The sequence below is a fragment of the Taeniopygia guttata genome, chromosome 3 (genome assembly GCF_048771995.1).
Source record: "Taeniopygia guttata chromosome 3, bTaeGut7.mat, whole genome shotgun sequence".
NCBI classification, from domain to species: domain Eukaryota; kingdom Metazoa; phylum Chordata; class Aves; order Passeriformes; family Estrildidae; genus Taeniopygia; species Taeniopygia guttata.
In genome coordinates this window covers 92,573,829-92,586,507 of record NC_133027.1, presented here as the reverse complement: position 1 = coordinate 92,586,507, position 12,679 = coordinate 92,573,829, and positions in this window count along the sequence as shown.

The following is a 12,679-nucleotide window of genomic DNA, read 5'->3' as shown; positions in this document are numbered from 1 at the left end:
CCCTGCTCCGTTCTTTGTCCAAAAGGAGGATTTCAAGGAGGATTTTCTTGTCCTAGGGGATGAGCAGGAAGGTCTCTGCAGGCCAAGGAACCTCATCAGGCAGCACATACCAGCTACTCTGAAAAACATTGAATTCTCACCCCATCAGACTCCACATTGTGAGGGGCTTGTGGCTTCTTTTCAGATCCTGGTCCTGTTTGAGGTGGAGTTTCTCACTCCCATGAGAGTGGTTAGCCAGAGCATCCCTAGTGAGCATGGTTGAGACTATGTGAAAAGTGAAGGTTAGAGGGTAAAGTGTGGGAAGAAGGAAAACAATTGATATGGGGGTTGGAGGAGGGGATCTGGAAGAATGTTTCAGTCACTTTGGGTGGCAGTTTCTTATCTCCCTTGGACAGAATTTCTGGGACTTTCTGTGACTCTGTGAGTGAGTGAGATGCAGAAGACCAAGTTTCTTCATCCATGAAGTCAGGGCTGCTTTTGCTGGGACGTTTATACTGGGGAAAGGGCTTCAGGAAAGTCTCCTGAAGAGAAACTGGGGAGGGAGGGTGGTGGAGCAGTGTCACTCCTTAGCTGCCTTTATAGGGTAAGGACTAAACTGTTCACCTCAGTACCTTCTGCAAATGCCAAGCCTGGGCAGCTCATTCTCTAGCAGTGCCTCGACAGGAATTCTGCAGTTTCTCCAAATCAGACCCGTGCCTGTTGGAGGCTCTTACCCTGCAAAACTCAGTCATGTGTGGGAAGCCAAAGCTGCAGGTCCTTGCCCACTGCCTGCTGGCAAAGTGTCAGGGCACAGTGTGACAGGGCAGGGTCTTCTTGCTGAAGGGCCCTACTGGAGCCCCTCCCAAGGGTCACAGTCCCTTGGTCCCTTTGCAGGTGCCTTGGGAGCAGACTGCATCCACCTTTGTGGGCAGTGCTCTCTGCCCTGGCTGCTGCAGGCTCGCTCATTGCTGACACCCTGAGCAGGACTTTGTGCAGGGCTGTCAGAGCAGCTCCTGGTGCTTGGCAGTGCTTCCATGCAGGTGCTGGATGGAGGCTGTGGCTCAGGCCCTCACAAAGGGCTCAACCAGGAGAGGACTTTGTGCACATCAGTGCCTGGAGGTTCCCTGAGCAGGCTCCTGTCTGATTTGTGCATTTATTGTGTGCCTGGAATAGGATGCATATTCAAGCACTTTTCTAAGGAAAGGTGTTCAAAGTTACTGCCATGAGCAGCAGGGCTCGCTTTGCTTTTTTTGACTGGGGAAAGGAAAGGGTTGCCACCAAAATCAAGTAGCTTTTAATGTAAACTTGATGGCCAAGTGCTGATCTGCAGTGAGCTGGAACCAAGTGAGAAACCACCCTCTGTCCCTCCCCTCTCCTCTTTCTTCCCTACCAAGTGTCTGGCTCTAAGCAGCACAGACCACCCCACAAAATCTCACACACCTCCTGTTGGGTGAAGCATTGCCCAGAGGTGGGAATACCCACACGGATTTTCTGTGGAGCACAGCCAGCCCCAAGGAGGTTCTGAAGTTAAACAGAAGTGTGTTTAAAGGAAGGGAGAGGATATGGTTTGCCTGGGCTTTTCCTTGAAAGGAAATGCCCTTTCAGAGGAGGCCTGGGAGAGGTGGATGCCAGGGCTCATGGAGCAGGATGCAGTGACTTCCAAAAGCTGCAGAGAGGGAAGGACTGCAGTGAGGTTAATTTGGACCTCTGGCAAATTGAGTGTGGCAGGGAGTGACTCAGCTGGTTGTTCTGCTCTTCACAGTCTGCAACACTGTCCAGTGCTGTCGAAGGAGCTCATTGAATGGCAAATCCAGCTTTGGTCCCCCTGCAATGATCCAGCTTGGATTTGCCAGATGTGTTTCAGGGGAGACCATTCCTGGCTGGCTGTGATGGAAGGGCTGAGGGATCTTCAGGCAGACTTGTTGGCATGGCTGCAGCTTGAGAATCCCAGCCAGGGCCAGCATTCCCAGGGCTCAGAGCAGAGAGTGGAGCTGGGGGCTGAGCCAAGAGCTGCTGGGGGGCCTGGATGGTCCAGCGGCTTCCCAGCCCTCCCCCATCCCTGTGCCTCAGTGCTCCAGTGCATTGTAGGCTGTGTGGGCAGAGCATCCTCCTGGGAGGAGGGAATTGCTGATCATTGGGAAGCAAAGGAAAGCCTGGTTTAAAGTAGTTTTGTTGGTGAGTCCTATCCCAGCCTGCGTCCCTGCAAAATTGGCTAAAAATCAGCTAATTCAGTTAAGAATACAAGAAGAGGTGTGTGTGTGTGTGAAGGCTGATCTACCTCTTGTGACCAGGGAGGTCAACACTAAAATCTGTGAGAAGATCCCTGCAAGAAGGACCTGAACTTGGGTCCAGACAGGATCATGGCATCAGACAAACCCCCACTTGTTTGTCAGAGTACACCCATGATATCTGTGAACCCAGAAATGGTGTGGATTTGGATGCAGCACAGGGCACAGTGTGGGAAGCCTTCAGCAGCTCATACAGCACTGATGCCAATTTATGAATAGGTCCTTGGGGCTTGCCTTGCCTTTAGATTTTCAGAAGGACATCAGGGTGATGCTGGCAGAGGCTCTCCAGTCTTAAATAACTTGGAAGAGAAAGAGAGAGGAAAAGCAGAATCAGGAAGAGAAGCATGAATGGAGAGGATGGATCTCCTGCCTGGCATTGAGTCCCTCTTTTAAGTTACTTTCTCTCAGCTTGCAGATTCTAAGCTGCTTGTCTCCCCCCTCACCTCCTGCTTTCAATTCTTTGATCTGAAAAGGCAATTACTCAGTGCATCCAGGCAGTTGGAATTTTTTTTAGAGTGTGACTCAGCCTTTGCAACAGCGAGTGCCCAAGGCTCCCAGCTGCTGAGCTTGCACAGCTGGGCACAGGTGAGGTGCTCAAGGAGTTTATTTTTTTTTTTTCTCTCCAAGTCTCTTATTTCCCTCAATTTAAATTGGCTGCTGCACTTTCCTGCTGTTTCTAACTGGCCTTTAAGGGAGTGTGTACCTGGATTGCAGGCATGGGAGGGTAAAGGACTCAGCAGTGCCTTTCTCCAACACACCTCAAATTTCTGGCCCTGAGCAGGACCCTTTTCCCAGCTTTATCCTGTTTTTTATTTATTGTTTTGTATTTCTATGACTTTACGGCAGATTGAAGTCACAGTGTGTATCTCTAGCTCTGCTTCCTGTCTGCTCATGATAGGCATCACATCTCTACAGTGGTCTCCATCTACCCTTAAGGAACCAGACTTTACTTTTTGAGAGAGCTAAAGAACCAGCACCTCAATTCCTTGAGTAATCAGAAATCTCACCACTGTGAGATATCCTGCCAGCTCAGAGTGTCATAAAAATGACAGAGTCAAGAAAGTGCTTTACAAAGTTGAAAGAGTGCTGGGATCCACCTTTTAACCATTTTTTCCTCTTTTGGCAGGAGATTGTGTCTCTTGTGCTGCTTTAGACAGCATCAGAGATTTTTTGCAATCCTGGCTCTGGTCCTTGAGGAAGAATCCCACACCACAAGAGCCATGAGTCTTGCAAGCTGGGAAATATCTCCAACTTTCTCTCTCTTGCATTGTAAAAGGACACAGTGGGATTACACACAGTGGGATTACACACGCACACCTTAGCGTCCTTCCATGTGTCAAAAAGAGCATTGAGGGTGATTTGTGGTGGAAAACACAAACCCCAGGAAGAGCCCACATGACCCCTTCCCCATGGCTGACCCTCCTTCCATGTTACTGCCCCTTTCCCCAGGTCTCTTCCATAATGCTTCCTATTTTTACCTCTGGAAAGGAGCAGTGTTTTGAGGCACGGGGCAGCTTTGCTGCCCTCGGCCACCAGCCCTGGCCCTCTCTCAGTGCTGGGCTGGCAGCACCACGGCAGGGCAATGACTCAGTGCCTGGCAGAGGCAGGGAGGGGAGGCTGCAGCCCCCAACCTGCAGCTAAACAGGCTCAGCTTTGTGCTGGACATCTTAAAAGGGGCTTTATGACTCCTCTGAGCACAGCATGAGCCCCAGCTCCTGCACAGGCCCTTCTTTGTGGGTGGTGACGTGGGCCCGGCGTGGGGGCGAAGCCAAGCAGGAGGTGGGGAATGGCACTGCTGGCGGGGTCCCTGGACAGAATTGGGACTGGGAAAGGGTGAGAGCCAGGACGGGGAAGCAAGACCCCAGAGTGCCTAATTCTGGTCAGTCCAGAGGAGAGGTAGGTGCCTTAAGGGTGTGCCAGGGATCTGAGCTGATGGTGGTCCCTGGATGTCACTTAGAGTGGCATAGTTGGCTGCTGAAGACTGCAGCTCTTGCAAGCTGGTATCAGAGGTCCAGGAAAGATGGGGGAATACCTAGAGAGGCACACCTTCTGCATTGCAATTCTGTGTAAATATGTAAAATCTCGGCTCTGCGAGGTTTGGATTCACACTTCCTCCACTTGGTTTCACGTTAAAAAAGCCCCACCAAACCCTCTGCAGCTGCCTCCTCCTCTCTCAGTCACAGAGACAACTGTAAGGAGCCATTGCTTTTACCATTTGTCTCTCAAAATATCAATTTTCACTTCACTTGAGCTAAATGGTTTCTCCCCCTTTTCTCACACGTTTCCATCAGCGCATAACGAGAGCGGGGGATGTTCTTGGCTCGCTGCTGCTGCCTCTGCCCGGGTGACAGGGTGCACATGTTCATGCAAGGCATGTTGCTGGGAAACCCAGTGGCCAGAGTCCCCCTTGCTGCCTTCCCCTGGCCCTGAGCACGTTAATCTCTGCCTCAGCCTCAGCAGACAGACATCTGCTGCTGTTTTTCCAGCCGGTGCTGTGCTGGGTGATCAAACACAGAGACAGCTTCTGCAGCTCAGCTGCTGCTTAAGCCACCTAAGACCTCAGCCCACCACCAGAGTGGGGCTGCAGAGGCAAAGGCTGAGACCCACCTTGCACAGTGCCAGAGGGCCTCCAGGAGGGGAATTACTCCACATTTCTGCTGCACCATGTCGGGGTGATTCCCAACTGTTGGTGGGGTTTATTGCAGAGTAGGGCTGGGAGATGTCCCTTCTGCAGCTGGTGTCTAATTTTGCTTGAATCCCACTGAGCTACACAAGAAGTCCCAGGCAAGGAGCTAAAATACACTGTTAAAACATTGTTTGCAGCCAGGCCAGAGCCCTTGGTGCATGACTCCAGTTTTAGTGCTCCATCGCTTCTGTGATGTCACCTCAGTAACTGCAGGGCATTCCCATGGCACAAATCCTGGAGTGATGCAGGATGGGCTTGGCCTAAATGTGCAGAAACAGCTGAGACTGAATCATTTGTCTTCTAGGTGACCCTGAAGACGGGGCTGCCAAGTGCTGTGACCAGACTTGTGTGACAATAGCAATGCTTACAGCAGCTGTGCAGGGGCTGCTGGTGCTGAGCTGGTGCCCAGGTGGCTGTGGGAGGTGCTGGTGATCTGCAGGCTGGGATACTCCTGCTCACAAATCCAGTCCTTGAGCCAGGCTTCACATCCTCCTTGTGCCCTGCAGCTGTGTGCATCAAGCCTTGGCTGGAGCAGGCAGTATAGGCAGGTTGTTACATAGAGGGAAACCTGGGAATTCCTTCTGTCAGCTTAGTCAGTCCTGATGGTTTGGGACTGGACAGGGTCCATAAGTGAAAGACTTGTCCCAAACCCAGATGGGAAGCACCAGCCCTAGAGTGCTTGAGGCTGGCAGGTTGGGATAACACCCATGTGTCCGCCTGGAAATCCTGATGCTGGGCTGCCCATTGGCATTTTTGAGAAGCTTTCAAGAAAAGTAGTTCTTACACACAGGCCTCTGCCCAGAAACCCATGCAGCTGCATGGCTTGGAGCAGCTGGGTCACCTGAAACTGCTGCAGAAGAGCAGGATGCCTTTTTAAATGCCCTCTCCGTGACAGATTACAAATACCAAAAGTGAAAAAAGATACAAGAGAACACGCCTCTTCAGAATGGGAAATAGCTCCCTGCAAACATATGGGGATGCTAAAGCCAGGCAACAGGTGAATTAACACAACTACTAGCCACTATTTTCATTTCTTGAAAGTGCCAAGCTGTATTTTTAGCACCAAAATTTTTGATGGTTTAGGTCTGAAACCATCTCAAAGGCTGAAAATCAAGCCTGCTTTACTAAGCCCCACAGCTGTGCTTGGGCAACCAGGCATTAAAAAAGAAAAAAACACATAGCTGGAGAATTCAAATAAAATCTGTTGCAAACATGGTTTGCTGAGAAGACGAGGCAGCAGGGCCAGGGGAAAAAAATGGTCCAGGAGGCATTTTATTGCTCTTGAACCTCTGTGCTGAGGAGGATTTGGGGGTATTTAGCAAGAATAAGTGTCCAGGTCCTGCAGTAAAGGGTATTTCAGCTCACCAGGGCACTGGGGCTTGTTGCTGTCTGAGGTACAGATATCAGTTAAACTAATCCTCTAAAAATGCTGTAGCATCCTCTTAATTCCTTTTATACTGGACTTTCCTCAGGATAGCAGAACCCTGAGTTTGTGCTGTGGTTGGATGAGCTGTGCTGGGTGGGGAGCTGGAGGAAGCTGGTGGGTCTCATTGCCACACTGGGAGGGGGCAGGAAATTTGGCTGGAGGACCTGTGGGATGGTTAGGCTTATTTTTCTACATGAAAATTTACAGGGAACAGGGAGTAAAGCAACTCTAAAGCTTCCTTCTTCTAGCTTTCCACAAAACTCCCAGCAGAGCAAGAAGTCACTCGAGGTACATCTACACTTGGGTTCACCTAAGTTTTTGGAGTCAGGAAACAAGATTTAAACTCCATCCCATCAAGTCTCTTCTTTCTGGAAAATACTTCTTCAGGTCATGAAGGAGGTTTCCTTCATGTGAGAACATTGTGACATAAAATTTGTAGGCTTCCCACAACATAGTTTAGAGGGGAGGAAAACTTTCCCTATTTTGCAGGTCCTGAGGGAGCAAAAGGCACACCCAAAGTGATGATATTCCTGCATCAGGATCCAAGACTGCTGGTTGTCCTTGAAGTTGGGCTGCAAGAAATCCCACTGAAATGGGAAGGAGGCAAGGGAGGGAAGAGGCAAAGCAAAGATGGAGAGAGGCATAGAGCTGGCTACAAGGAGAGACTGAGGTTACAGGTTTCTGAGCATGTCAAAATCGTGTTTCCTGGCATCTTGTACAACTTGACAGGGACAAAACCCATGCTTTTCAGCAACAGTAGCCCAAGTACAACCCTGAGACTGCTCTGGACTCTCATGCACCTGTGAGCAGTCTCTTGCATCCTGAGGGCAAAGTCACACATGCACCAGCATCGCAGATTCATCGCAGCGGGGCTGATGCCTTTTTCCCCTCAATGCCCTTCAGATTCTTTCAGGAGCTGGGCTGTGGCTGGTCAGGCTCAGAAGGAGGGTTAGAAAGAAGGTGGCCAGGTGTGTTTCTGGTGGCCAGAGTGGGTGAAACGTGGGTCAGATGATTCCAGGGGAAGGAGAGCTGAGCAGGGAAAGGTCCCCTAGACAAGGCCAGGAGGAACGTGGCTCCTCTACCTAGAGAAGAGAGATAATAACAGCCTTTGGGGACACTTTGTCTCCTGGTAATTCATGTTGCTGATTCCAGCTCATTGAGCCCAGACAGGCCTTCTGGGGGAAGTCTAAACATTAACAAAGCAAGCGGTGTGCACACAGCAGGGCAGCTCAAACACGGTGTGGGTGGTTTGCTGGAGGGCATTCACACTCAGCCATGGCATAGGGGGGTCCTCCCGATGCTGGGCATGCACTGGTCAAGGCTGCATTTTATCAGCTCATCAAATATTTGTTTACATCTGTGACCTTCAGAATTTCCCATCACAGGCATGATTTTGGCTGCGGGTTTGCTGGCAGCCACTTGGACTTCCCGTATGGGCCAAGAGCAGGGCAGGATGGAAGAGCTCCTTGCCCACCTCTCTCCCGGGGACAAGGCTTTCACCAGCACTCTTTCAGAAGATTTGATCTGAGGAAAGGCAGTGCCAGGGAAAACTCTGCATGATCCAGGCTTGGCCATCCCTGCTGCCAGCTGCAGAAATGACTGCCACTCTGAGCACCAGTGGGGAGCAGGGGTTTATCCCTGCTGGGGACACCCCCTTTCTGCAAGGAAACAGAGACTGGACTCTCCTTACTGAAGCCAAAGTCATCTTTGCCATTCCAGTGAAAGAAAAGCATGAACCTCTTGATGTGAGCAACTCTGTTCCCTTCAGACATCTTGAGTGTCCCTCATGGAGAATTTGGGATGAGTGGGGTGGAACTGTCACAGTAAAGGTCCCTTTTCCTGCAAGCTGGCTGCCCTTCAGACAGATTTCTGTGCTTCTAGAAGGGGAGTTTGAGGCTTCCACACCTCAGGGATGTGGCTCCACTCTGCACAGGCTGTGGTGGGGTACAGGACAGGCTTTTCTCAGCAGTGGCTTCTCGTGGGGGCTGGTTCTCAGTGGGAGTGTGTTTGTTTCCTTTTGAGTTTATCAGCTGTCACCTGCAATTCTTATTAATTATGGCAGTACTGCCAACTGCTTCTGGCTATGTGGGCAGCACCATTTATGTGCTTTTCACTGCCTAAATGCTGCACTGCTGACTGGACTATTTCCTGATAATATCTTTTGCTGTGTTTCTGAGGAAGCTGATCCCAGACCTCTCTTTTTCCTAATTCAGGACCCCCTTTCCCAGCCTGACGTGCTCTTGTTCCTGGGCAGGGTGCCACGGTTCTCCTGCAGGGTGGCCGTGCTGATTTGGTAACCTGCTTGCTCACAGCCTCAGCTGAACTTGGTCCTGGCTTTCTTGGCCAGCCTGGGTGTGTGTGCTCCTTTGAGGCAGAGAAAGGGAATGAGCTCTGCAGCTGCTGATGGCTGCAGCTACCAGCAGTGATGCAGTTCTTGTGTCAGCTCCTGTTTCCTCTTTCCAGAAAGGCAAATTGCTATCACTGAGCTGTCAGTGATATGGACAGAGGCCAGGATTTGGGCTGGCTGTGTGATTATATGAAGGCTCTTGCTTTATGTGCCAGTTGGGAATTACCAGCAGCAGTGCTAAACGCATTTCTGGTGGTCAAGGCTTTTGGCAGTGCTGATGAGAATTCAGCTGGTTTTATGCTCTGCTGTTGAGGTGCTGCTTTCATACAAACACCCTTCTCGAGCCCAAGGGTGCATCTTTTCCCCAGGATTTATTTTTAATATAGGAACTTGTCAGAGAAAGGGCAGCAATGCTCTACAGTGTTTTCTGGTGTATCTGCATGAACAGCTGGGCTCAGGCTGGACATGAGTGAGGAGAACCTGCAACAGGACCTTTGGATGTGACTGGTTTCAGACAATAGCTTAAATAACATAATTTAACACAGCAATGTGAAGTCCACAGATCACTAATTCTCTGTACTTGAAAATACAGCTGCTTCTTCTCCTATTCCCCATCTTAAACTCCATGCTGCAGCTTGACCTCAGTCAGTCCCTCCCTTTTGTATCTTCTGTGTGGCCACTGATATTTTTATTAAACTCTGAACAGTGGCTGCTTGATGGGCTGTAAGCTCAGCCTTTCAAAATACATCTTTGCCCACCAAAAGTCTTCTTCTATTGTAGATATTCTCAGTTCAGTCAGAGAGAAAACAAAGGTTTCTAACCAGGCAGAAACCTGGGAAACAGTTGAGAAAGAATGTAAATTCTTTATCTCTCTTGTTGTTCACACTGTTTATAAATAAGTTCTGCCACTGAGCATCATTCACTGCACACCAGTGGTTGAGATGGTTTTACTTTGGGACCAATAGAATTGGTCTGGATGATGCTGACTATAAAAGAGCAATATATTTGAAATAAATCAGAGTTCTACTCTCAAATCTTCTGAATCAGAGTTCTTTCATACTATTCTGCCTCAACAGCATCATTCCATGTGCTGGAAACACAAATGAAATGGAGCACTGGGAGCAGCCATAACTGGTCTTATTGCCAGCTCCTCTTGGCTAGTTGGTGAAGAGGAAAGGATGTTTCTCTCAGACCTTTTTTGTGGGAATCCAGGGCTTCCCTCTGGCTGCCCTGGATTGTCTGGTACCCTGGCAGGGGGTCAGGAACCCCCCTGTACAGAGCCCCCAGAGACACTGTCTCTGATCTCTGTCCATGGAAAAGAGTTTTCAATCTTACAGGATTAATTACAAGCTCTGAGTGTTTGATATGAGTAATAATTAAGTGTGGCACGGGTGCAAAAGTAAAATTTTAGGTTTCTAGATTAGGGGTTCAAAGGGGACAAGATGGAGGAAATTGGGTGTGTCTTGTCCTTTTTCTCCTTCTTCATGCCCTCCATGTTTCACTGTAGTGTTGGCATTTTTCTATTGGTTTAGGCTGGGGACACACTGTTCAACGTAGATGACAGATATTGGCACATTATTGTAAATATAGCACATGTAATTTCTGGTATATAATGTTTGTAACATCCCACTGAGGGCAGAGCCCCACACGCTGCCCTGCAGGACAGACCTGCGGCAGGGCAGCAGAACATGTTAGAGATAAGCAAGAATAAACAACCTTGAAATCAGCACAGATGAATTGTGGCTTCTTCTTTGGCAACGGGGCAGAAAGACAGAGACTTTCTGCAACCTCAGAATCATCAATACCCACAAATTCCGACACTTTTTTACATCCCTGTCCTGATTTTTCCAGTAGGAAATTGTGAGCCCATGAGTTCAGCAGAAAGCCCCAGGGAATGGAAATCTCCATAGGGACATATTAAGGACAACAATAGTCCAATATTATGAATGACAATCAGAACAGACACCACATAGTTTAACCCACAAGACTTCTGTAAAGGAATTGCTCTTAGATGCTGAGCTGCCCAAGGGTGAGGGAAAAGCATTTTGTGTAGAGAAAAAAACTCCTGATGCTTCAAAATGCTATGTGAAAAAGGAAATAACTGTAATAAAATAGAGCAGACCAGGCCTTCCTTGGTGATCTGGTGGATGAGCAGAAGCACATCAGCTTATGGAGAGGCAGAGATGTAGCTGCAGGTGGTCTGGCCCGAGGATTTTTAGCACCTACTGGTGTGGCTCCCTGAGAGGCTGCAAGCAGCTGGAAACCTTTGTGTTCAGGCAGGAGCGTGCTCAAAAAATCAATAGTGAGCCCAGGACTCCACCAAGGCAGCATCAAAGCTGAACATCTGTTAAATGTGAGCTGCCTCTGGGGGTGGCTACAATAGAAACTGTGAGCCTGGAAAGCTGGAGGAGATGCCACGCTCAGCTCTTCTGGCAAGGAATTGTAATAATCTCCTTCAGGGTGGGGGCCCTTTGGTCTTGGCCTTCAGAGAAGTTCTGGCAGGCACATGGTCTGAGCCAGTGCTGAGGTGGGAGACAAAGAGCAGCCTTACTGACATCCATGTGTGCTGATGGAGAGCTTTGAGTGGAGAGGGACCAGGGAACACTGAAACAAGGCGGACCTGGCCAGGGCAAGTAAGATCTGATCTGCTGCCTCTGATTTGGTGAGAGGTGAACTGTGGTGGGGGTGGAACAGTGGGAAGGAGGCAGGTGAGTTTGCAGCAGGGCTTGTCCCCTCAGGAGAGCTGGAGCTCACATCCTCGTCAGGCCAGCAGCCAGGAGGGGCTACCCCCAGCCAGGACAGAGCATCTACTGGGGCTTTCCCTGCTGCCAGCCAAGAGATGCTTTCCATGATGGGTGAATATGAGCAAGCAGGGCGAGACTGGCTCTGCTATGAGGTGAAAGCGTGATGGGTGGGAAGCATGTGGGTTGCAAACCACTGGCTGCCTCATTCCCTGGGGACCTGACCTCCAGAGAGCCTCTGGTAGTCATGGGGAACCTGAGCACCTCTACCTTGAAGCAGGCTTAACTTCTGTTCTTGATCACACACTGGCCTTCCTCTGGGTCTTGTGGTAGCTGAGCTGTGCCACGCTGGATGCCTTCCCAACCCAGCTGCCTCTCTGCTTGGAAGGGAAGTCTTTGTAGGAGCTCTTCTCGTCAGTCCTTTCCCCAGAAAACTCTATCACTCTTGAAAAAACCTGCTTGAAAGGATTCAGTGGGATAAAATGTTAAAAGAGGGGAAATGCTGAGCAGATGCAGCTTTTGCTTTGGTTTTGATGGCCATAAGAAATCACACTAAAAAAAAAAAAAAAAGAAGTTGTTTCCAGGAAAAGTTGTCTAAAGTCTCAACTTGATTTGCTATCAAAGCTGTTCTTTGATAAAGATTGTAATTTAAAAACCCAGCATTCCTGTCTTTTCTCTGATTAATTCTAATGCTATAAATCCAGAGGAGGAAGGGGATGCTTAAAAAGAAATGTCTGTATTTTCTGATATAAATATATAATTCTCAGGAAGCCACTTTCTTCTTTGACAGGGGTCTTTCTGTTGGAAAACCATTGCTTAGCTTTGCCCTGACAGCCCAGTGACAGTAAAACTTGTCAGCATGGAGAAACTGGGTGGCCAGGCTGGATAATGTTGGTATTAAGAGGACAATTGGTTGTGCCAAGCAATCCCCTCCCATTCTCCTGATCCCCCTTCAGAGCTCCAAGGCAGTTGCTGGCTTGTGGCACATTTCTTTTCCTAGATGTCACCTTGGGGGTTTCTTTCCCCCGCCTCCCTGGATTACTAGGATGCTTGAGCTCATTTCTGACTGTGGTATTGCAGATGTGGATGGGCTGGGCTGCATTTTTAGGATCTGATTCAAAGCCCACTGAAGGCAGGAACAATTTGCTGTTGATGTCAGTGGTCTCTGGAGCAGGCTCTGTGTAACTGCTAATTTTTATTCCAGGCAATTGC